Here is a 27,164-nt window from a genome sequence, read left to right on the forward strand (position 1 = left end):
TGAAGGGGATGATAGAAGTAACATAGATGGTACAAGGATAACATTGCAATAACCTTATGGGCATTTTCAAACCTGAAGAGCAAGATGACATACTCACCAGGTGGAATGAGCCTGGGTGAAAGCTGCAGTTGTGAAGATGGAGAGTAAAGATAATCTCAGATTTGGCACATGTAAAGAAATTTAGATATGGGTGTGAGAACTGAGAGTTAGCTTAAAAGGATGACAATTTGCTTAGCTTGTGAATTTGCAATGATTTTTTTGAAGTGTACTGCCCAGAAATTTACCAAGTTTTGTTTACAATTACTATGAGGGCAGCCATTATCAACTGGAGGATGGTATTTGAGATGGTCCAGTGGGAGGTGTCCCTGCCCATAGCAGGGGAGTTGAAACTAGGTCATCTTAAAGGTCCCTTCCAACCCAAACCATTCTATGATTCTATGAGTTGTAATGCTTTTCAGAGCAAAAATATGCTGTGTTGAGTAATAATGTCTGAGAAGAGACATGAGCCCATTAGAGCCCGTGTTTAAGGACCAGATAGGACATGAGAAGACAATTTTCTTTGCAATTATAGAGTAATAAATAAAAGGTGCCAATAATAATTTTGGTCACATACTCATTCATGACTTAAGTCTTGGATATTACAGTAATTTTAAAACATGGTAACCACGGGTCTACTGATACCACCTTCTGTAAACCTGCTCAGATTTGAACAGAAATCTAGTAAGAAAGTCCACTGGAATCGTATTACCCCTCTATACAGAGGAGATGTAAAATAGTGCCTGAATTCCCCTATCTGAAAAGCCAGTTGGCTCTCAGCGGGAGAGCAAGTAGAAGCCAACTTGCTGGCACATCTCATGATTAAGGAATTTGGGATCAAGTCTAAGGAGACTATTCTCACTACTATTACAAACCATAATTTTACAGTGCAAATTGTAGAGGGATCAACTGGTGTAATGCTGCACCTGTTCTGCCACTGGGAAAGAACTAAGGATAAGTGCACGCAGAGGGGGTATCATTGGCTGTGACATGACAGCTTGGGATCTGGAGGAGGCTGGAAAAAGAGGCAGTGGAGTAGGAGAGGAGATCTGGCCTATTTGGAGAACTGCTAGGCAGAATCACCTGGTCAAGGGCCATAAGGGGAAAAGGTGCCCAAGAGAGCTGGCTGATTTTTAGAGAAAACTGTTTAAGAGCTCATGAACAAACTATCCTGTTGCGCATTAAGATGGGGAATTTCAGCAGAAGGCCTGCTTGGCAAAACAAGGGGGCATATAAACATAGCCTAATGCTACTGGAAGGGGAGTTGGGAAAATGTCCAGCTCTTCTCAATAGGAGTAGTCAGTGTAAGAAGAGGAAGTTGGCATGAATTGCAACTTGAGAGGCTCAGACTGACTAGAAGGAGAAAGGCTTTAATAAAGCAGGTAGTACAGTACGGAAACAGATACCTAAAGGAGAGGTGGCATCTCCAACCCTGGAGATTTTCAAGATTCAGTTAGACAAAGGAATGGCCACCCTGAATGAGATCTGCCCTGATAACGGGGCTGGCACAATTATCATTTCTATTATGTTAGGAATATCCTTGGATGAATTAAGAACCTATTTCCTCACCTATGTCAACTGAGCTTTCCATCTAGCTGACCTGGAGGACTGAGCTGTGGCATGAAGAGGAAATGGGAACATCCTTCTGCCTCCTTGGGTCAGCATGAGCCTCAGCATTGTGTGCAAGACTTAGATAATAGCTACCTATCAACTTACTGCCAAAGTAAGGCTGTGCTGATCATACAAAGAAGCAGACCATCAGGCACCATGGGGAAATTTATTGGTAAATTGTTTTTTGTGGACTAGTTGCATAGTGATTTTGGCTTTGTTTTTTGTCAAAATCCTTGTAAATGCCTAAGTGTTTTGGTGTGTCTGAGCCAAAGCTCCTGCAATGGATATGGAATGACTGCAGTTCTGTGACTCACTCATTAGAGTAAGAAGTCTAAAGCCTCTGAGAAATAAAACAACAAAACAATGTCACAGTAAAACCAACAGCAACAACTATGTATACACGACTTACTGAAACTTGTAATGGTCTTACATAGAAGTCTATCATTAAAGATGTTCTGTATGTTGCCTTTTGAAATCTCCACTGTAATAGAGTTTCTCTCACCCGACAGTTCAAATTTTTCTTCCATTCAAGTCTCTGATTTCTCATCGCACATTCCTTCGTTATTTGCAGTACCTGCTAATTAAGTGCTATCTGCAAACTTGGAAATCTTTGCGTTCCACATTGCTGTCTACATTGTATTTGTGTAAATACTTCAAATCTGGACCTCTAACACTAACTCCTGTCATCCTCTACTACTGACATTTTAGTTTGAATACTTTCCATTTATGACTACAGTAGATTTCCTACTAATCCAGCCAAATTTATGCTTAAGCATGCCAGTTTTCTTCCTGTCTTATGACTAAAGGAGACTCAGTAGCGAGAATCAGTTAGATTTTATGCATTTTTAAAAATTAATCAGAATGAGTTTCTGAAGAAAGCTATGTGGTCCTCTATCATTATTAAAGGTGGATTGCTTCCATAGGGCTTAAAAATGAATTTGTCTCACCTGAAATGCATTACCTTTTATAATTTTTCCCATCTAATTCACTATTCTAAAATCTTTCGTGTGCTTTTTCAGGCTTAAATCATATTTTCTTTTATGTTTTGGTATGCATAACTGTATATGCCTCTGACAGTGTATGCACACATACACAAGCTCGTGGGCAGGATTTAATAATATTATTTGGAGGAAATCAGAGATTTTTTTTTTCTTTGGACGTTCCCTGTTCTTTAAATGTATATCTTGAAAATTTCAAGTTATAAAAATAATCCTACTTCCTCTAAAACACTGCAGTGCAGGTGTGCTTGTGTATGTGCCAACTGGTCCATCAGTCTTCCTTTTAAACCACTTCAGGAATCCACACATGCTTGATGGTCTGCAGTTCCCCAGAATAGGTGCAGTTTCATAGATGGCCTTGTTTCATAGTAAATATTCTTGTCTTGTTTATGCTTCTTCCAGAACGGTTGCCTCAATACATGCTTTTCTTAGCTACACTGTAACAGTGTGTTTCTGTGTTTCCATAACTTATGATTTACGTTAAAAACCAAAGTTAACTTTCTTATTTGAAGCAAATATGCAGAGATCTAATGCTAATTATTTGGAAGTACAGTGGGGTTTGTAATCTCTCAAACAAAAATGAAGAAAATTATTTTTATGAAGGATTGCCAAATACAGCACTTCACAGGCTATCCTGGGGAAAGCATGAAACTTACCACTGAAAGAATGTCTGAGGTGTTACGTGCTTTATGTATTGACAGAAATAGTCTGGCATGTAAAAGACATAGGGTAACCAGATATTTTTTACAAAGCATTTTGAAAGAAGCATTGGACAAATTAAAAAATTATTTTTCATAGAACATATTTTAACAAACCAAAACCAGTTCCTAGGAATGCCTTAATAATTCATGAAGAATATACAACACAGAGAAAATATATTTAATTGTTTTTTTTCCATAATGTAATAACTTAGATATAATTCAAAAGTGAGTGTCTTGTAGGATTCTTGTTCATTTACTTGACCCTAGTTGCCAATCTCATGAAGAAAAAACTTGTTCTCTTTTTTTGTGTGTGATGGTTTGCTTGTCAAGTGTGGCCATTTCATCACCAGCTGCCAGGCTACGTCAAAATTTGAGGCCCTTCTTTAAATAAAAAGTTATTAAGCTCTGCAGTATAATATTTGAATTAATTAGAAGCTGTATAATGTATACTTGGTGCATGAATATCCTTTCTATCTGCACTTTGTAAGAGTAGTATGGTACAGCAGGACTTTGTACTTCAGCTGTTTCCATTGACTATATCAGTTATAGTTACCTGATCATGACATGCGGGTTCTGTTTTCATGAGAATGATGTTCCCAAGTATTTCTGACACTTTTTAAAGAAACAAAACCTATATGCTAAACTACAACTGCAAAAAAAGAAAAAAAGGTCAGTTCTTAGTTTATCTGACCCACCACAGCAGTGTGACTGCTGGAGGGTATTGCATGTAGAAACAGTTACTATACTGTTTCCATGCCCTTAGAAGCCTGGGCTGTGGAAACAGCATAATGGCTCCTTCAGTGACAGCACATACCTGCAGACTGACTCTGAAGTCTCACCTTGAATATTTAATAGTTTAATCTAGATAAGGCTTTTGGCTGTCGTCCAAGTCTCTTCTCAGGATACTATAAAGGAAGCATGGGTCTTGTGCGGTTTAGCCATTTCAGTTGGTATGAGGAGTGTGTCTTTTGCTGCCCAAATATTAGCTGCAGAAATATCTTACAAAAAGGTGTGTGAGAAATAGTGCACCTTACTCACACTATATTGTTTGTGAGTCTGTTCGTCCAGTTTATACAGCTGCGTGCAGCAGCTTTGGTAGGCAGAATTCCCATGGCTGTTATCTATCAGTAAGCCATACCTGTTGCAATTACATGAGAACCCACTCTCATATGAAAGGACAGCTATCCCTTCAGGCTATGCCCAAGGTTGCTTCTCAGTGCAGCTCTCCTATGATTAATTTAATAATCTATTACATACCATGCTTCTTGAACATACCATTGTGCTCTATTTTTTTCTATCAAAGAGCCATTCAAAGTAAACAATGACCTCATCAATACTGTCTGAAACTTACAGTAAATGGAAATATTCCAAAACCATAACAGAAACCATATTTCAACAGATGTAAGCTGCAAGATGAGGAACGAGAATTAATTTGGATAAGAATGCCATCCTCAGCAACCTGTACAGATACTTGACTTTGATTTGCCCAGCTTCATGTCTTTGCTAAGTACAGTATGCTTCTTTCATGTGGGCCTCAAGATGAAAAAGAAATAAGAAACTCTCAATTTATATTTTCAACTGTAACATTCATGGCTTGGTGAGGGAGACAAAAGTAATTTAATCCACGCAAGATAAGAAAAAACAAAGCAAAACAAGAAGGCCTGCAGAAGAGAAGAGCAAGAGTACTGTCATGACTACAATTTCCAAAGCTGCATAGGAGTTTAAACAAAACCTTTTTTAATAAAGATTTCATTAACCTGTTCGTCCATGACCTCTAAAATGCTAACCTTTCAAAAAGCATACAAGGATTGCTAGAGCAGGAACAGAGCTGCTATTCAGGCATTCTAGATTGTTCACAGCTAAAAAGCCAAATAAAATACAAGATCCTATCAGCGCATCTGAGTATGTCAGACAGCATTAAGCTGTAGGTGCTTAATTTCCAAACAATTCAGAGAAACATTTCTCTTTGCTTTGCTGATGTATCTAGATTGTCTTAATCTCTGAAACTCTCAGCAGATGGTCCAGTCTACAAATATTTTTCTTTTCCAGATATAGAAAAACAGCACTTTCTTACCTAGTAAGCCTTTAGTGATTTTGATTGCTACTGAATTTGTTTGTTTGTTTACCAGTAGTTATAATCTCATGTAACAAATTCTAAGGCTAGCTGAAATTTCTCTTGCAGTATTAATCTGTTCACATAAATGATCACATTATTGTAATTTCTAGCTCATTAGTAGAAATTTCTTATAAGAATTTTCATCTCTGGTACAATTACCTGTCAGGTGACTTTCTATTACAATGCTTTCAGTTGTAGTAGTGCTTGCAACCAGTAGGAAAAAGAAATCTGAATATAAAAGTTATATGAAATACCCTAACAAAGTGCTGCATTCACAGTGAAGCCCTTATTTCCAGCATTTTGCTGAATACCCTGGATTTGCTCATCTTTGAAATCTTGAAATTGAGTTTAAAATCCAGAAGCTATAATTAAGCCATAAGCAATTAAGATGGAGAAAATAAATGTATAAAAGCATGGTCTAATATACAGTCAAAAATGCATTCATGGTATCGACATTTTTTATTGTATTTATATTTCATCTGCATGTTTTATATCTATGAACTGCAGCCATTCTAGTGAAGCAGTAAGTATGCAACAGGTTTATCATGTTTCTGGTCATTTATAGTATTGAAAGAGTACTATTTTGTTGTGTTTGGTTTGGTTTTCAATAGTTATTGAAAGCAGAAGAAACCTCATTTGATCATGTGTACCTTATTGCCAACTTTACAGAAGGAAAATTTTTATTTATAAACAGCAACATTTATGGACACAAGCAAACTTCCAAGAATCTGAACATCTGATAAACATAGCAAAGCCATTGTGCATTCACTTGCTTGATGAAGGACTATGATTTACAGTTATATACATATATAAAATATATATATACACACACACCTGCTTTCCATGGTCTGCTCACAGATTTTTATACTATGTTTACAAGGCATAATCTTTTGCAGACTTTTGTAGCCTCGAAGATAATGCAGAGTGGTCCCAGTCACCCCTTTATTGTAGAAGACAATCTGAAACAGGAGTTGGAATGGACAGAGAAGGCTATACAAGAAATCAAAGTTGAATAGAGTGATAAGCAATTGGATCTGCACAGTTGGCAGCCATCCTGGCAAAGAAGCCTGACAGTGCCTATGTACAAATAAGTGTATGCATGATTCAGTGAATGTGCAGTTATTTTAAATCTGCATAAGTTCCCCTAAATGTCTTCAAATGATTTTTGGTTTCTGGAGGCTGGGGAGGATTGCATTACTTAATACAGGCCTCAGAGCATGGAGCCAAAAAGCCATTTTTGGTACAAATCCAAAATGGTTTCAGTATGTGGTACTTCAAATCTCTATTCCATGTTTTTTTAATATATTTTTTTCTTCCCACCACCCATATATCACAGGATAAGTGCTCTTCTCCTGTGTATTAGGGGACTTGGAGGGAGATATTTGCCAAGCTGGAATTCATCTTGACAAGTTTCAGTAAACATTTCTTACTTTTCCATTTTAGAGTTTGCTTTGATTCATCCTCTGGGGTGGCTTTTTCCTCCCACTCAACATTGCTAAGAAATTATATAGAATTTTTCCTTTTATCCAGTTCTCTCATCATTACTTTCTTTCAGCAGAATGACTCACTGCTGTTCTGGATTCCCTGTGCATGTCATCACAACTCTGGGAACAAACTTGCTCTAACGTTAGCCTGACATCATCTTTATTACGCTTTTATTCTCACTGACATTAAGCATGATGAGCCAAAGGAGACTAACTGTGTCTCATCATTTTAGCAACACTCAGGCATTATATTTAGCATACTTTCTACCATGTTTCTCCTTTGACACCATTCCTCTGCTGGGAAAGCAGTACCGTAAGCCAGCTCTGTAGGTGTAGGCTTTTTTAGCTGGCTTCTGTTAGGATTTATATCTATCACATTTTAGCTCAGATGATCTCAGAGCACCGATGCACATCTATTATCTTGAGTGGAAGAAGATGTATAAGTAATGTGGTTCACAGGGAAACATCACTGATCTAGTAAGCAGGACTGCTTTACTTCTGTTGTCCCTGAGCTCCCTCTTCCCTGTGCCTTGGAGTCCTATGAGGTCTCCATGAACAGGAACCAGCAGTTATTCCAGTGGAACAAGAAGCCTTGCTTATCTTTTGGCTTCTCTAGTGGGGCTGCGGGGGGGGGTACAAAATGCCTTTCACAGAAGGCCTTTCCCAGTGGTCCTAACAGGATTTTACAATTTTTAAATTTCTGTAGTGTACTGTGTTACTAATCCTGCGGCAACTCTTGAGGCTACAGATCACTTCAAGCAGCTAACAAGAAAAGTTAATGAAAAACGGCAAGGTAAACACATAAAGTGCTAGAAACTTGTAGTGAAACTAAAGGATGTCTGGCTAGGAATGGAGTAGAAGAGCAAAAGGCACTGTACTGCAGTAAAACTTAAAGTTTGGGTGAATTGCAGAGAGTGGGATTTCTTTTCTTTCCACCAGTGCTCAAGCTCACATCATCATCATCTCCTCCACCTCCAGACAGACTCCAGTGCTTTATGAGGTGGTTTGACATGACATGGAAGAGGAGCAGAATTATTGTTAGCCATGTTCTCACCCTATCATGTAATAAATGTTTGCTTACAACCTGAGTGTCTAAACAAGCAAAACTTGGGTTTTGGTGCAGCTTCAGGAGTGCAATTCTATCAAATTTAGGTCCTTACTTGAAAGACAGTTTTCTTTGGCCATAGTTTGACATGACTATGGCAAACAGTTCTGGTTGTTCTGTTCTCAGCTGTTTTTTTCAAGTGGGGTTCAAAGTTTTTCTTTTGTTAGCCCTGATTGCTGACAAGAGACAAGTGTGTCCTAGGCCACCAAATATGTATATGGGTGTGAAGAATCCTGAATTCAGGTCATGGCCAAGCAAGTTCTGATCAAGCATGTATAAGCAATTACATTTTTACTAATCTGTCTCAGTATTTTGCAACTGCCTGACCATATCCCATACAGAGAAATCATCATGACCTTGTATGTATTGGCCAACTCATCAAGTGTTGATTCGATAACTTACCAATGTAAGCAGCAAAACAGTTCAGGTGAGCACATCTCTCTCCACTCTGCATTGAGGATGAGTGTGCCTTTGATGCAGTGTCTCCTAGGACTTCCTGGTTTCTGACTGGCTGTTTTGCTTCCAACATACATCTTACCTGCACTATACACTACAAAGACTTTTCATTAGTTTGAATAAGTGCTGTGCACAGAAAGCAAAAGAAGCTTATTTCGTGTTGGCTTTTTTTGCCCATTAAAATATGTGACTTTTCAATGAAAAAAATAAATAAAGAAAAGGTCTCAAACTAAAAATAAAAATGGTATTCCTGTAAAAAGACAAAAGATTTCAAGAGAAACAAATACTTTTTACTCCCACTTTTACTTGATCAAAAATCTGGTCTTCTATTTTTAAAAGTTTCATCTCACTATTTTTCACTTTTTAACCAAAAACAAAAAAGAAAGAATTCCATTAAGCAGTTTGTGAAGAATTTTGCTGGGTATCCGAAAGATCCATGTGCTTCATTGTTCTCTCTTGGCACCATATCAGCAGCAATGAAACAAAAGGTTAAATAGAGCTGCATAGTGCTAAAGCCCAAACTTGTATTTGGAAGGAGGACAAACATGTGCCTTTGTGGCCATCACACTTAAAAATCAGTGAAGATAAAATAACATTAGAAATTTGTAAAGATATGAAAATCAGTTTCACAGATGTTTTTACTTGAGAGGACTGCTCCGAAAGTAATGCCTCCTACTTTATTAAGTTGGCTCACAGTGACAGAGGCAGGTCGTGGTGATATGGCAAAAGATGAACCTTCCCTGCCTGTATTCCGTTGCATTTTGTTGCCCTATGCAGGCTCTTGTTCATTGCTGACGAAAATGCATATCTAATGGTGCTGGCTATGCTGAAAATAACGTTTTGTAGCTGAGAATTTGCTCTATCATCTAGTGCTCTTGTGCTCTTTGTATCTGTTGTAGTTTCCATGGAAATAAATAGGAGATAAGCTTTCAGAGTGGCACACTGAAACAGCTTTCCATTGCTACAAGTAGAGAGGAACTTGTGCCCTGTGTTGCAGAAAGCACTCAGTAACACTGGGATTCAACTGTTCTTCCTGCAGAGTGCTATGGTTTCTGGTGCTGCTTCTTGTTGGAATTTTGTGTCAGGGTTGAAGGTATTATAAACAATTTTATCTTCATTTAAGGTATGGAAGAGGATTCTAAAATAAAAGGAAATTTTGGGGGTGTTTTGTATTCTTTGAAGTTGATATGGAGAGGGATCAAGCAACCTCCTTCCTTCCATCCTCTCCTCTATGATTTCTAATACTCAAATCACAGCACTATTACTTTTATGCAGAGCATACTAGACACAGCAAAATAATCTCCTCTACATCAAAGCCACAAAGCTTTCATTACAAATGAAACAAACTAGAAAAGTTCTGACAAAGATTCTTCTGGTAAGAATTTTCCAGTTCAGACAAATGGGAACATTTTGCTGCAGCACTGGGATTTTCCTCGTTCTCCTGGATGCCAGGCAGCCTGGGAGTTGCTTGCTGGCAGGGGCTCCAGCAGTTCAGTAGCACAGCTCTGGAGCAGGTCAGGCAGGAAGAGCCTCCTAGGGCAGTACCCTTCCCATCCTGGCTCCAGAGATCTCAGCATTCGCAGGAATGATGCTCTGGGGAAGCCTAGGAGATGACCTGCTCCCACACTGAGACTTTACTGCCTTTCATAGATAATTATGAAATGCTTGGCTTTTGTTCCAAACTGGAACAAACCCAGATTTCGAAATATCAAAATCCTATGTGAAAGTCAGTCAGCTCTCTGCAAAGCTGAAACTATGATCACATCCTTCCCATATGCAGCACCTGCATGAGATGTTAGTGCTGAAAATGTGGCAATCCTGATGAGGTTGTATTCAGCATTCTGGAAGATCAATGGTTTGAATACAGCGATACTATTAGAAGTATAGGCCTGTTGGAACTGAATAGCTGCCAAATTCTGATGTTATAGAAATAAAAAAGGAAGGTATTAAATATTTGATGGCATTCAGTGTTATAACTTGGAATTTTCTTGCATTTAAGGTTTAAGATGTGCTTTGTTACAAAGATTAATATGCATTGATTTCTCAATGCCTTCAGAAAATAATGATCATGTGTGAAATACATAGACAGAAGGGGATATTTGACATCTTCAATATATGAACTTCTAACAAGAGATTCTTATCTCTCCTTATAAGAAGTGACTTGTTGTATGTATCCTGTCAGCAAGGTAATAAGCTATTACTACTACATTCTTTTAATATATTTTCACATCAGACTTTCATTTATCATCCTCCAGTGGGCAATGTGAAATGAATTGCTACTGCATAGTTTAATTGACATGATTTCAATTCATATTTCTTAATGCTCAGGTCAAAGTATGCCTTTTGTACTGCTATTCCCATGGAACTGAACAAAGCTACACCATTTATACACCCTTTAGCTTGATCCTGCAGATAGCTGCTATTACACAAAAAGATCCCAATAATCTTCCTCCAATCTGCTTGTTGAATTGTAGGCAGAGGAAGTAAGCAGAAATACTGTGATTCTCTTCAATATGATAATGAACTCTATACTTCTGTAAGCTGATATGTGTAAGTACCTCTAAGCAGAAGCAGTTCTGCAATTACGCAGTATTGCAGTTCTAGGAAAGAAGCCACATCTCTTATCTGTTTATTTACTGTCTGTGGTAAACTGGGACAGAAAATGGTGTAGACAGAGCAGTGACAGCTTTGGTTGGTGGCCACTGTGGAGGAGACTGTGCTGAGGCTGGTTACAATCCCTGAGGGATTGATTACACTCTAACTCCTGCAACTGCAAAGTCTTTAAAATGATAAACAAAGTCTTGCAGGACATCAAGGAACATACCTTTATAGAATAATGGTGGTTTGGGGCTTTTTTAATCGTTCAATCAAATGTTAAAGAAAAGCCTTACAATTCAATTCAGTTTGGTAGAACAGATCAATGATGCTATAGGAGGAAACTCAACGAGAACTAAACAGTTGTAATTAATAGTTTCAGATGTTGTTGTTTGAGCTTTGCTTTGTTTGTAAGTGATTTTGTTCCTGACTTCACCTGGTCTGAATGAAGAGTGCCGTACCTTAGATTTTTCTGTTTCATTATCAGTACCTTCGTTACTTAGTATAGTATCTTCGTACTTCTCTGAAGCCTAACATGCAGCACCAAATGTTAGCCTATCTTCACATGTGAAAGGACTTACGAGATTCCTACCAAGGGAATATGAGAAATCAAGCAAATTTTTTTTGCTTATTCAACAAAGCTACCATATATAGCACTTCTCATAGCATCTGCTAGTTGGAGATGTACTTTGCTACATGTTACTTATTTTCTGTATGTATCTAAACAATAGCAACAGCTTTACTCCACTCTGCTGCACCTCAGCTGGGGGTATTCAGAAACATTCTTGTTCCCAGAATCATTTCCTACCATGGTGGCATCAATAACGTCTGTTCAGAGCCTGCAGTTGCTTCCTTCCTATCTTAAATAAAATATGTAGGGTTCAGCTAAAAATAGGCATTGTTGGAAGACTGCAGGCAAATACACTCTCATTTACTGTGTTGCCTCTCTTCAAGAAGATTTTGCAGTACAGATACAATTCTCTTTCTGAACATAACTTTTGGCTGGAATACATGTTCTTTTACCAGGTTTCAAAGCAGCAAACCAGGATGTTAGTACAGAAGTTGCTTTTAGATACCTGAGAAGTATACCTGAGCCTAAAGAGCATGCAAGACAGTAACATTTCTGAAACATATGGAAAGCATGCATTCCAGATAGGAAGGAAGCTGGAATACTTGGTTATACTCTATAGGAATATGAAGTTAGAGTTTATTATGGAAAGATCAGAATCCTGATAGATTAGAATCCTTAGTATACTGGATTGTGATACAGTATTTGAAACCCACTCTCACAAACCCCATTGGAAAAACTCAACCTTTGCGGAAGTATACTGAACACATGCAAAATTTGTTTTTCTAGGGTGATAAACAGCAGCATTGTTACAAAGTTATTTTCATGTTTCCTTGTTACATGACTAAGTTTTAATGACTTTTTTTTTTATTCTTTGAATGAGGCTTTCATATTTTTCAAGCTATTTGAGAACCTCCCACTCCTCCACTCCTCAGAGCTTTGCAGCCAGCCTTACTCAGAGGACATTCCAGTCTTGTCACTGCACAGCTGCACTTGGCAGCAAGCCCTCCAGGCAAGGCCTTTGCTGAAGCGGTGCTCAGATCCCCCAAACACCCTCCTGAAACAATGGCCAATAATGTGACATCTGTATAACTGCTAAATATCTTTATGCCTTAGAATGAGTTTGTTTACTTCACTTATAAAATGTGTTATATCTTTGACGTCACTGGGTTTACGCTCAAAGCGTACTGTGGAATCTAACACGTTCTCTTATATTTCACAGGCTGATGGGAAGCATAAGCTTAAAACACTGAGCTGCTGATAAATAAGATCCACTACATTCTTTTTGTTGTATGCCTGCTCTTTGGTCAGAGAGTTATCTCCTTGGAACTCCTTACTTTCTAAGTTTTTTAAGTGCTTGTCTTAAAGATCAGCCATGAAAAGAAACAAAAGGATAAAAAGTAACATACTTGAGAAATATTTCTTTCCTTTTCCTTACATACTGAAATTAACCTTGGTCATTTCATGTTCCTGGTACTCAGGCACACGAACCTCCAGATAGAGGAAAGCAGTGTTTTTCTTTAGGCCTATTCTAAACTTTAAAATTCCCCATTTTATGTGGATACTAGGAAGAATTTGATGCAGTTTCTATGAAACATAATGAATAAGTAAATACGTCAGTAAATAAGAAATTATGTTTGACTAAGCTATATTGGACACATCTCCTCTTCATAATTTTTCTCATCCTCTAGGCTGGTAGTATTTTGAACCATAGCACTAGGAATTCTCCCTCCACAAAAGAAAAATGCAAGTTAGAAGTAGTGGCGATTAAATGTTATGAAAATACTTAAGGACATTTCAACAGTGAGATTTCAAAATGTATGTCAGATTCTGCCTTTTTTTAATACAAGTTAACTTTCTATTTTAAAATAATCATTTTGTTTTAAACTAAATGCAGTGCTGGTTAAACATGTCCAAAAAACCTCAGAAATCCTCTCTGCACATAGCAGGAAGAGCACATGGAAATGGCAGTGTAAGCTTGCCTCCTACCAGTATTGTGTTGAGGGGGCATATCTAGGTCCAACTGAGCTAAGTGTCTCCATGTACTTTCTATGAGGATTTGCTTAAATCCCACAGACAACTTTTCTGATAGTAAATCAGTCTATGTCCATTTGCACCTCATTTTGGCTGTTTATCTCTCCTGTATGGATTTTCTCCTTATTACATACTATGGAACAGAAATAAATTTCTTTAAGGCAAAACTCAAATTAATTTTTTTCAGAAATAGAGCAATTTTTATTGTTCCCTTTACTGTTTTATATTGTGATTGTTTATTTTAAAAAATCTAAGTGGGAATACAGAACACTTGAACTACAAGCAATCATGGTATGTTTTTTCAGTCACTTTTTCAGTAGTGCTCTTCTTCAGTTCTAAGCTTGAACCCAAGTAAAGAACTTATAGTTGTAGGCATAGCGGAAATACTAAGTTGCAGCTTCAAAGAGTGATTGAGCACATGGTGGGAAGGCAGGGCTAACCTGGGGCAGCTCAGCTGCTTGCAATGCACCTGAATGAATGGAAGGGCTGGAGCCAGGATTCTCCTCATTTAAGATCTCATTTAAGGATTGGTAGTGGAGGTGTCTTACTGGAGATCCCTGTGTAACTGAGGTTTTCTGAAGGTAAGTAGATTCTTTCTTTTGTTTCTCTGTCCGTAGCTGTTGTATTTGAGCAAGTTCTTGCTTGCTACTGCCTAGGGCTTTGCTATTCTGCTGTTACTGCTGTGCTTTCCATCATGTTATGGTAGGTTTTTTATTGCTGTAGGCAAGTAGATGAAAAAAATGTGCTAATACCTGGGAAAATAATCAGGCTTCTCAATAAGTAAGCAGGCATTTTGCATTTGTTGCTTTAACCTAAAAAACTGATTTTTTTTTTTTTTCTTCTCTATATGTTGTCTTTTTGTTTGGAAATATTAAGCGCAATTTACCCAACTGTGAGGATTATTCTGTCAGTACTGAATGTAAATTATGGGATGCATTTCTAAATCTGATGAGTTCCTGAAATGTAAATATACTATTTTATATATCTTAAAGTTTTTCTTAGGTTTGGATCTCAAAACATATATTCCAATAATACTTTGCACACATATCTTTCATCTTCCTGAGAGGGTGTTTCAACTTACCATAGTATTAAGATCAAAAATGTGGCATAAAGAAAGTTATTAATCTTATATCCTTTGCTAAAGTTGCAGGCACTATATGTTTACCTCCCTAAATATCTCTGAAATGCCAGCTCAAGGGCCAATCCAACTGGAAAAATATAGGACATGAAAAAAGTAAAAAGACAAACAATTACAAGATGGATTTCTCCAAAACAAAGTTCAGTTCACTTACAACAGGATGACTCAACCTTTCCTGCTAGAAAGTTAGCTATCCTTTCACTGGGGAATAAGAGAACACGGAATGTACTTTTATACTAACTCCTGTAATGTAGAATTGCAATTGATTTTGTTTGTCAGGCACAGCTTCTCAACCTGTGATGAAACATTCAAGCATTACCTACTCATTGACTCATCTAGAAGGGAATCCATGGGTCTACTAGTGAAGTGACATATTACAGCTGTGCTGATGTCTTTGTTGTTCTTACTTGGAGTCCAAAGTACAGCACATGTTTACAAGGGTTCATCATGTGATGATTTTTTATTATTATTTATGTCAACAAAGACACTGAATGGAATGACATTCTAAATCTCAGCAGACTGGAGAGTTATGTGAAGTTTAGTAATGTGTTTCTCATGGAAACTAACACAGGACTAATAGTATAACTTTCCATATATTCCAAATGAACAAAATCTTAAGACTCCTTTATACTCTTTCAGGAATGTGCAATTGGTTTCTTTTATATGTTAAAAATCCATAAAATTCCATACATGAGAATTTACAAATGTCAGAGGAAAAAAATGAAAAACTTCTTACCGTGGTTTAGCTAGGCTGAGTCCGTAGGGACTTCTGAGGGAAACATCAATGATTGGCAGAACTGTTTGTTACTACTTTGTTATCAGTAACTGATAGCTGAAGTTACAAAACAACTACTCAACTGCTAACAGGCAGAACTAGTAGTTCTGTTTGGTGAGAGGAATTAGTGATTTAATATTGTCTGTGATTTTTTTAATTTTTTTTTATTTTTTTTATGGCAAAAACAGCAATTTATTAATAAAATCCACATGGATCTCATGACTAACAGAAAGTAATGGGCCCTCAGCTTTCCCATACAAGGCCTACTAGTTAAAAATAAATAAATGTAAGCTGAACTGCTGTAGCCTACATTGAAATGCCTAAACAAGTAGTCTGGGATAAAGTTCAAGCAAATTCAAGAAGTTGAAAAAAATTATTTGCATTAATAAATCAGTGGATGACTAAATCTCCAGAAGAGGGAAATAAAAGAAAGTCAAATGTCTAGGCAATCTGAGGATGTAGTAGGAGAGGCACTTTCAACAGAATGTATAAAATCCTTTATAATCAGTACTGGTAGAAAAAAATGTGAAAAAAATGAAATAATGGAAAAAAAGTATACAGTTCTCATCCCCCTTGTTTAGGGAAAATAAGAGGACTGGAAGAAAATTACACATTCTGTTGAATTTAGTGAAACAAAGGTGAAGATTTGAAATTTTTTTCTTGACTTTTATCCAGAATAAGTCTCAGTAAGGAACAAAGAGACATACAATAAGAAGAATAAAATGGGAACTTAGACTGGAAATTAAAAAGCTTCTGACTCTCAAAGGAGTGAGTTTGTGAAATAACCAATGGGAACACAAGCAGAATAAACATGCCTGCACCTCTCTTATGTGGATTTGCTGAACTTAACATTAAAGTTAATGTGAAAAGCATGAGTGTGAACAAGGTGAGATAAAGAAGAGTATGGGTATAGGATCTGTATTTTCTCTGCTAGGCTGCAAGATGATTAAGATGAAGAATGAGAAACCATCAGTCTTAAATGGCTCAAAGCACAGGGAAGAGAGACCGACAACAAAAGGGAAATGGAGTAAATGGGATCAGTTTGGGGATGGACAGCAGAAGAGATCTGCGAGTGTCCAAGTGTCAGCTGTTGGAAATGTCAAAAGAATACAGGAACACCATGACAATTGGAAAAAAAACTGGGCAGTGTGGTGGAGGTGCTGCTGCACAGGCCTGTTCAGGCAGCTGTTTTGTTAAGCATAATTTTCTTGTACATGACTGAATCATATTTTTCCAAGTTGAGGAAAAAAGAATCTGAGATGTTTTCTTGAATTTATCTGGTGACAAAATATTTACTGAACTTCTCACAAAAATCATCACATAAATATTTGATTCTGATTGTGATTTCAGCAAGTTTATTTCCAAGAGTTTGATTTATAGATAAAATTCCGTGTACCAGTTTCCAAACAAAACAACAAAGACTGAGAATATGAAAGAGAAAAAGTTACTGGGTTTTATTGTAACATATTATTTTCAGCTACTCCTTTTTTACTTTAGGATATAAATAACAGAAACTAAGTGAAGATGAAGCACATCCTTTCAGTTGTAGTAATTTGCATTTCATATTAACTTCTTTTGCCTTCCTCTCCCACACCCTGACAAATTCCTTGCTGCAGTTTTTAGATGAAAAGTCCTGCAAAGCAGGGCAAAAATCTGAACACTGCTGAATTAAAAGACTGAAGTAATATAAGACTATTCAGGTTAACATAAAAGTAAAGTACCAGTTATAATTTGATTTAATTACATAATGCGGAGGCTTTGTGTCAGTGGAGTAAATTCCTGATTTAAAAAAGAGGCCTGGATTCACTGGAACATTTATAATTTTTTTCCATGGTCATTTTTGAGAGAATGAATTTCTGGCCATAAGGAGGCATACAAGGAAATGAACAGGTTCCACTGTCCATCACTGCAAAGCAGGGTTATTCTCTGCTTGAAAATTGAGCTCAGAATTTACTTGCTGCTAAGTCTGGTGAAAATAAGTCGAAATTCTATTAAGCCTCTTGCTCTCCACTTCTTTTGGACCAGAATCTCATTACTTTAAAGTACTGTTACTGAAACAGTTTGAAATCAAATGCCTGAAATGTTTTTTACTTATTACTTGAAATTAGTAATAGTTCTAGCGGTAGCTAGAGTAAAGAAAGTAATTTTAGGAGCGTGAACCGGTGCAGCTGAGACTACAAATTGGCACTGCAGATGTTCTTTTCAATTCATGAAAGCCAGTAGAAGTTTTATCTGGCTGAGGACTTAGTGCCCAGCATGTCAGGGCCTCATCCTGTCTTTGCTCACATGCACATTTTGTGAATTCTTTTTATGAGTTGCCATAGAGCATGTATGAATACCTTTCTCTTTTTTGAGGATGGGAGAAACCTTTCAAACACCATTAGCAGGCCATACATTTTCCAACTACTTCATGATGTCTAACTTTAATATCCAAAAAAGTTATGTGGTAATTAGCACGAAGTCAGAATTGATGAGCTTTAGATTTCTTAGCCCTGCCATAAAGAAAGCATTCAGATCCAGTCAATATGAGAGAAGCTTTTATTTACTCTTCTGCTATATCCCAAAGGAAAAATAAGGTCAGAGAAAGGACATTAAGCTGTACAATATTTGGGAAGTGAACTCTGCACAACGTAAATTGAATATACAATTCAAGTACAAGCTTGGTAAAGGAATCCCCACTGTGTATATGAAATGTTTCCCTGATGAATAGTCAATGGCTCTGGTTTGTGTTTAAATTCCTCCCTCTGCACTCATGCATTTAGGAACCTAGGTTGGGAAAGATTCATTTCTGTTATTAACCAGATTTACTGGAACAAACAGGAATGCTTCCACTGTGAAGAAATTCTTTATGAAAGGCACTGAAGCAGTGGTGTCAGGTGGGGAAGACATCTTTAGTGTTTGTCATAGCTTCCATAGAAAGGCTGTCTGAAAAGGTCATGGATGCTCTGAAGAAGCATGATATTTTGTTTTTCCAAAGTGCACCACCTGCTTACTATGGTGAATTACACTTAAATATAAGAAGTGTGCAAATGGCAATAACTTGTCACTTAAGCATAGGCCTTCACCCACAAACAGGTGGTACACTTGACCTGAAAACATCCATAATAATTATTCCTGCCTTGACAAACCCTGCTTTCTAACTGAGAAAACAAGAGCACAGCATGGCCTTGATTGTGGTCTAACTGCACCACCCTGCGTGGCATGTCTGGCCCATGTTACCAACCTATTTTTAGACAGGAGCAGTGTGTGTCATCTGAAGAAACTGTTTTCAGCTTCTATTGCTGGAACATAAGAATCATTTTTATCCTTCCTAACCAAAGAAAAGGAGGTGAAGATATTAAGAAAGGTATCTAATATATCCATTAATTGATGAATGTGCTCACTTTCTTGCTTGTAAGACAATAGATGACTTCTGTTGATTGAATAAATACTGGAGTAAATGGAGGGTTTATCTAGAAATTGTTTCTGTGGGAAGCTGTAGTTGTGGCTGTGGCATTAAATAAATTCTTTGAAAACATAGAAAAGATTAATCATTGGCATCTAGAGAGGAAAAAATGTTAGTGATGTTTGTTGAAGGCATCATTAAATGCCATGGCTTATTATAAAACATGAAAAAAACCAAGCTTCAACAAACCACAGCAAAAGGAAGAATTTTTTCTCTTATATTACAAGTTTTTGGAAGAGCTGGGTTTTTGCTTTATGAGAACAAGTATGTCCCACTCCATATTTAACCTTCCAGGAGGATGAAGGAAGGTACTGCAGGAGTGCATTAAATAGGCACCACTAAAACAGTATATAATTCTTTGATAAAAGGTAGGGAAGAAGAAGGAGGAAAGGAGGCAGAGCATGTGCTCCCTTCATGCAATCTGCAGTACAGTCATGAAGAACAGCAGATCTTTTTTGCTCTGCATACTGTTTCGTAAAGTAAAGCAACATAAAACAGACTAAAGTATCATTCAGCTCTTTTGGATATCCATGTAATGTCAAATTTGAGAAATGTTGCTTCTGAACTTACCTATAAAAAGTACCGTATATATTTCATCTCTTCCAAGTACGACACATGAGTGGGATCATCACCTACTCCAGATCTACTCAGAATATTTGACCCAGTGTTTTAAAGATGTGTCTATTAATCCTATAAAACAGTGTTTTAATATTTCTTATTTTAACAATTATCCTCCATTCAGTAAAGAAGTCAGTGGATGTTATATAAAGTCATTTTAATATTGAAACCAATGGAGGTAGGTAGATGTTCTTATTAGATGCTGTTTACTGTTCATTTATCTTGATTTATACCTTAATTTCCTAGAATAAAGGAGAAAGGTATGAAAAATTCAGGCTGCCCAGAGAGGTTGTGGATACCCCATTCCTGGAAGTGTTCAAGGCCAGATTGGATGGGGCCCGGGGCAGCCTGGTCTAGTATTAAATAGGGAGGTTGTTGGCCCTGCATGTAGCAGAGGGGTTGGAGATTGATGATCCTTGAGGTCCCTTCCAACCCTGGCCATTCTGTGGAAAATTCAAGATAAACTTCCTTGGCTTCCCTTTATCCTTGAATTCTTCTCATATTTTGCAGCTTTTGAGCAGATAGAAGGAAATTTCAGATCTAGACAACTCTGACAATTTCTAGAGTAAGGTCTCGTATGTTTTATATCTTCTTGCAGTGCTGTACCTAACCAATGGTTAAAGGCTATACCCATTTTATAAATCTGTGTTCCAGACCTTCTTGTTTTTGTCTTTTACTACATGAAAAAAAACAGCCAAATTTATAAAAGGCCTATAACAAATGACTATTCCATGCCACTGTCTAAGATCATCAGGATTACTACTGCATCCCAAACATTCCTAAACAATGAAAAACTTTACTGTCCTACCCAAATTATTTTATTTCTATTAGCTGGTATAAAAACTTCTGGAGCTCCTGGATTCCTCTTTGTTTATTGTCAATACACCTGGGCTATGTTGGAAGAGTGCAAGTTGAATGGGCATGTAGACAAAGCAGCCCAAAAGGAACTCTGGGATCTTGTGCAATCACACAGTTAGTACATGGGTGGATACATCAGCATTCTGCATTTCCTTTGGCCTGCTCCTTAATGGCTCTTTGTAACATAGCCAACAACACTCCCTACCAATACTTAGAATTAATATCTTGCATTGATCAGTAGCCAGGAGCAACTGACTGAGGAGAAAGAGTAAGAGAAGTTTAAGTTACTTTGTACATGTTCATGTTAGTGCATGAACACATGCAGAGAACTCTATTTACAGATTGTAAGCAGATGGCTGGATTTGCAATAGCAAATCCTCATGACTTGCCATTATAAGAAAATGTAAAATGAAGCAGCAATTCTTGTGCCTGTTTCACTTAATTCAATAAGACTATATATTGAACTTACTGAACTTTACAATAAGAATGAACACAGGTAGTGATGACATAGTTTATTGCTTTCTTTTGTTTTCTGTAGAGCTAGCATGTTCCATTACAGTTGCTGTATAGTTCCTGCAAAATAGTATTTGATATTTTGTTTTCAAATCACCACCTTTCAATCTTTCTTTCCTATGCTAAAAGTGAAGTTATTTAAAAAAAAATAAATCATGAAACGTGTTTAATCAGGATTTGTACCATTATTTGGTAAAAGATGATGACAGAGGCAGCACTCTACTTCAAAGACATATCAGTCTTTTTAATAACATGCCAGTGGTAATCTTTCTGTGAGTTTCCAAACCAGAAAATGAAAAACACGTGAGGCTATTCTATGAAAGAATGGTGTATTAACTCTTCACCATTCCGTTAACAAATGGTGAGCTGGATAAATTTCTACCAATGGAAAGATAGAAGGCAAAGGTGATGTATCCTGGATTCTATTCTCATAGTGAAGTTGGCAAAAATACCAGTCCCCCAGCACATCTTGATGGTCTGTCTAACTAGGCAAAAACAAAGGAGCATTTGATTATTTCTGTGCTTTAGTTAGAGAGGTTTCTGTAATTCATGGCCTGCTGTCCTACTGTACCAGAGGAAACCCAGTGTAGTTAGAAATGCTGGTAAGAAACTTCTGGAGGAAGTAAGATGCTGAAATACATTCTTTCATCCCCCAAGTAATAGACAATTTCCTCAAACCAACAGCTCTACAGAAATGTTAGATTGTACAAGGCAAGAATGCTACATACTCCTTCCATGGTTTAAAAAAAAAAAAGCCTCTGAAATGTGATTTATCTACTTTTAGCTAAGTTGTGCACACACAGAAATAAGTGCACACAGAAAATGCTCACGTATACTTGCACACATTTACAGATGTAGGAAGTAATCGTGTGTAACAGTGCATGGGATTTCTGTGGGACCACTTAAACTCTGAATATGCTCTTAATAAAAAAAAAAAAAATCTGAGGGTATTGTTCAGGAAATAACTAAACACTTCAGAAAACCTGAGTTGGACCAGTAGCTTATCCAGTTCTCACTGAGTTTTTGATGTACTTATGTGGGCCACTTTGAGATGTTGCAAATGTTTGAGCTTGCAAGATAGCAACTCTTCAGAGCGTTTTGGGACTTGTTTAATTTTACACATGTAATCAGTATCATTTAATTGGACTAGTATCCTATGCTTTTAGGCTAGAGCACTCATCACCTGCCAGCCCTGAGGAATGTGCTTTTGTAGGACATTCAGAATTAATTTATGATTCTTTGGGCACATAAGGCTGGACATTCACAGATGGCCTTAAAGTCTTACATCTTCTCTTGGTGAAGTAATCTATCCATTCACAAATATAAACATTTGTTCAAGTCAAAGGTAAAGACTTATTTTTTCATTATCTGTCAAATCATATTCGCATTCTGAATATACTGTGAATTGTTCTCAGAAGCACTTCTTATCATTCTAATTTGGCATTCCTCATGACTTTACGAAATGGTTATTCATTGTGACTATCATTAGATTCAAATGTATTAAATTTATTTCAGAAATAGATATCCACTAAGTGGGGAGTAAAAGGCAACACTAGTTTATATGTAAATAGTGGGCATTAAAAATAGACAGTAAAGAGCAGACCTTTTTTAAAAGATTTAATACCACTGAAAACACATCATCATCTACACACATAACTAAGTAACATCTGTTTCAAAGGGACTCAAGCTTCTTCAGTAAAGAAACGCACAGAATTGTAGCTGTGTGCCTTTAACCGATAGCTTCCTGCTGAATAAGTGCTGAGGGCATTCCTGAAATTCCCAGGAGAAGGCTGCTGGCAGGAGCATGCTGTCGTGGCTCTGTTTTGTCCCACTTCTGTGCTGACGGGCTGTGCTACATCTGCACAGATGCCAGCTGTCCTTTGCAGCCATATATGGACAACACCCGGATTGAACCCAGTGCTCTTCTGCCCCAGGAACACTCTGAGGTCTCACGTTATGGATTCCCAATGATGTAATTATATGCATCCAGTGACCAAATTTGGTAGCTACCTCCCGGAGGCAGAGTGGAGGCTTTTCCCTATTTTTTTTTTTTTTAAATTAAGGAAAAAAATATCTAATTAAGGTAAGATTTATTTTTAAAATTTCAGCATTATTTTTTCTAAGCTTTTGTCAGGAATCTTATAGATTGGCAATACGCTTTATTTTTCTCAGCAAACAAAATTCTCTGTGACTAAAGTTATCACTCTTGTCATGTAGAAATTTGAATCCTTTTCTGACTGCTGTATATTTACAAAACTGACTAAACGAATGGAATTGGAAAAGTAAAATAAGCCCTGAATTTACAGCATTATCTGTACATCTCTGTAGAAATACAGCTTGCACTAAATTTCTGAGAAGTCATAAAGATGCATTCTTTCAGCTTAGAAAACAAAACTTTTCAGTCACTGGTGAATTTTCTTCAAGAGGGAGAAATATCTCAGAAAAAAAAAACCAAGAAAATATAAAGGGCAGGTAATACCAGGGAAAGGGGATGTGTCTTTAAACTGGAAGAAGGTAGGTTTGGACTAGATATTAGGAAGAAATTCTTTAAGGGTACTGAGACACTGGAACAGGTTGCCCAGTGAGGTGCTGGATGCCCCCTCCCTGGTAGCATTCAAGGCCAGGCTGGATGGTGCTTTGAGCAACCTGGTCTAAAAGGAAGCATCCCCACTTACAGCAGGGGGTTGGAACTAGATAATCCTTCCAATCCAAACCATTCTATAGTTCCCTGAATATCAAATTACACAAAGTTATTATCAACAGTACATCTGACAGGCAGTTATGTGTTGTCACTGCTTTCTTCAAGCAGAATTGCTAACCATCTCTTTCATTACCTCCCAACAGTTCTGACTACTCTGAAATTGCAGTTGCATTAATCCAAACATAGAGGGAATCAAATAACAAAAGTCTCTCTCAGCCTGCTTTTGCCCTCTCAGAGCCACATTTCTAGTGTTGTTTTGTTCACACATTAAAGTTATCTTGCTGTTTACATTCTCTTCCTATTCTGTATTGCTGGCATTTGTGTTAGAAGTCACACCACTTCCTCTGTCTGCTTCCAGATATTTGTTTCCTAGGACTGTCTTCAATATCAACTAGAATTTACATCCAATCTAGAATATGTATATATGTACACACACACACCTTCAAATTGCCTGTTGCGAGATCCCTGAGACTATGAATTATGTTGCATTGTGTGGAACAGTCAGGATACTTTGTCCTACATACAGTCATGTATACATTGTCCCTAAGCATGGACAATATTGACAGGTACTGGAAACATCAAAATCAAAATGAGAGGTAGAAAACAAACTGTTCCAGCATAGACTATCTCATATTGGGTGATAGGACGCAAATACTATTTTTTTTCCTCCAAGACATGTTCTACCACTGTTTTCCCCAAACAATGGTTTACATTCAGAGCGTCCAGCCTTCTTCACATGTTAACTAATAGAAAATCAGGAGTTTTATACAGTATGCAAAGATTTTGTAAATTACCTATAAAATATATCATTAATGTGATGCATTTCCTTCATGTTCCTACAGATAGCTGATAAAGTGAGCTTATTTGTTTTGATGAGGACCCTAGAAGAGACATAGTGATAACCTATACTTAAAAAAATGCTATGAGAATTAAATGTAAGTTTTACAGTGACAGCCAGGAAACAATTCAAATACATTTGAAGAAATATAGCTTTGTAGCATTGAGCTTCTTGCTATAGCATGAAGTATTTAGGAACTGTAATCTAAAAGAGATAAAACACACAGTGCTATAAGGACAGATGAATTGGCTTCCCTTGCATTCAGCCCTAAATTCTGAAACAGATTTTTTACTGTTTATTTGTTTAATGTGTAACACAACAGACCCAGAGGCTAAGATCAGGAGCACCTAGGAGCTCCAGAAGTACAATTTGTGTTTTAACTAGGGAAAATAGAGGGCAAATGACATAATTTTGTTTGCTATGTTTTGTTATCTTTGTATTTGTATATACTATAGTGTCTGTCACAAATGGATATACAGGACATATACCAACTATTAACAAAAGAAAGGCCCTCTCACTGAAGTACTCACTGAAGTACTAAGCTGAGACAATGCATATATCTAAGAAAAAGAGAGCGAAAACAAGATAAAAATAAAACCCTTAGATTAACTTGGTAATCATATCACATCCCTTGCTTGTTTTTGCTCTGTATTTATACTAAATGGAGAGGAACTCATGCAGCCAGGGATTAAATGAAACCCAACAGAACATCCAGTGATTGCTGATGAGCTACATAACGTTCCAAAAACTCGAGGCTTCCTTATTGGAAAGTGTTGGGAATAATTCCAAATCTGAGCTTATTAACTACTATCCTTGTTACTCTACCTTTTATTAAAGTATTTCAGGTGGCACTAAAAATATTTGTTCTCTCTGCCAAATGTTTTCTGAAGCCAGATAATTTGGTTTGCTATTTAAACATTTGAAAGTGCTGTCAATGAATTAAAATTTCATCAAAACATCCTGTTTCATCAAAATCAAGCTGTTTTAAAGACCATAAGTTTCAACAAAGCTTTCATCAGCAGTGCTTCTAAGGTGAATACATTCAAGCTCACTTCTGACCTGAATGAAAGAATCACATGTAAGGCATAGAGTACTGAAAAAGGAAAAAAAGACCTATGGCGGGCATTTACCAGGCATCACTAAGAGCTGAAGGATTCACATCATCCTCCTCCTGGTTTGGAAAACAGAATCACAATGAGAAAATGCCCCAAAAGGAGACACCAGAAAATAGGTTTATTTATTGTCTGATTGGAAAAGAAATTGTCTGCATGATTTAGAATAATAATTAAAAGAATTATGTCACCTTTCCTACAAATTCTGTCTATAAGAAGGAAATAAATAGGCAACAGGAGTATGAGAGTTTCACCCCCACCCCAACAATAAGATGATGACAAAACACTGCCAGAAGAGAGTGCTATCTCTATGAGCAGTGAACTGTAGCTTCCGACCTGGATTTCAGCTGACAGCTTCCAATCAGGCTGCTCAGTCTGAATTTGTTTAGACCAACCAGTTAATCCAGTCAGGACAAACTCAGAAATTTAATTTCCCCTCCTAAAGAAGGGAAAGGAAATAAAGAGGTAGCAGTTATTCCTCAAACAACCAACAGAAAGATGCCTAGTCTGGCTGAGCACATACAGAGATTTAGTAAACATCCAAAATTCAGATTCACTGGACCAGAAAGCCTTTAAAAGAAGAAACAGGAGTGAAAGCCTATCTGCTATTTGCATGACAAAGAAGAGAAATCTTGGTAATGGAGATCTTGTCTTGTAATACAATTTTATTTTATTGTTTTGCTTACAACGTACACTATAGAAGGTAGAAAGCAAACAATCTACTGCTTTCCAGGATCCCTTTGCAGAAAGACCCACAAAAAAAAGAAAGTATGACGTTTATTCTCTCATTCTGAGCTTGTCCATACAGTCAGAGAAGGAACCTGGGCAAGTTCATCAAAACCATGATTGCTCTTCATACTAGGTTTGGAAAAACAACCATTCCAAAAGCTGTAACTTTTTGTCACCAGAATGGCTTCTAGAAATAGGTCCTGCTTGGTTTTTAACAGCAATACAGGTGCAGCTACCTAAACATAGAATGTCTGAAGACTCTTCTAAGTCCAAGAACAGTAGAAAAGATGTTAGCAGAAAGAATTGGTGACTGGCAGGCAAGCAGATAACACTGGAAGCAAACTTCATAATACATCAGCTATATTTGTGGCCATAATCAATAAAGGACCCATAAAGGACCCAGGGATGCAAAAAGTGTTATTACGCTTTTCCTGTCATCCTGTATCCTCTAGAGAGCAGTGTGCCCACTGATCAGCGTGATGTTACTGGTGCAGAACTTGGACAGATTGCCTCAGTTGTGGATGGCTTTCTCCCTGTCCTCCTTTGCATTCTATGGGAAAATGGACAATAGGGAGCATGCTGAGATGGGAAGGTCTTTCGGGGGGTACTGAGGGGTGAATAATGAAAAGCTGCTGCAGGAGGCACCTTCCAATAAAGAACTCCACAGAGCAGAAATCCTGTTTAGGGATGAGAAGAAACTTCAAAGCTATCCCCCTTTCAGGAGTGTGAAACA

At 37.3% G+C, this 27,164-nt stretch overlaps 2 long non-coding RNA genes across 10 annotated transcripts in view; one reads left to right on the forward strand and one right to left on the reverse strand.

Moving 5' to 3' along the window:
* The window catches only part of LOC116229307 (uncharacterized), a 270,405-nt gene that overhangs the window by 189,671 nt on the left and 53,570 nt on the right, over nucleotides 1-27,164 (forward strand). The gene's annotated exons all lie outside the window — the stretch shown is intronic.
* LOC149917824 (uncharacterized) overlaps nucleotides 1-27,164 on the reverse strand; it is a 72,968-nt gene that overhangs the window by 24,612 nt on the left and 21,192 nt on the right. The gene's annotated exons all lie outside the window — the stretch shown is intronic.

The sequence above is a fragment of the Phasianus colchicus genome, chromosome 5, assembly GCF_987193195.1.
Source record: "Phasianus colchicus chromosome 5, bPhaCol1.hap1.1, whole genome shotgun sequence".
In the NCBI taxonomy this organism is placed as follows: domain Eukaryota; kingdom Metazoa; phylum Chordata; class Aves; order Galliformes; family Phasianidae; genus Phasianus; species Phasianus colchicus.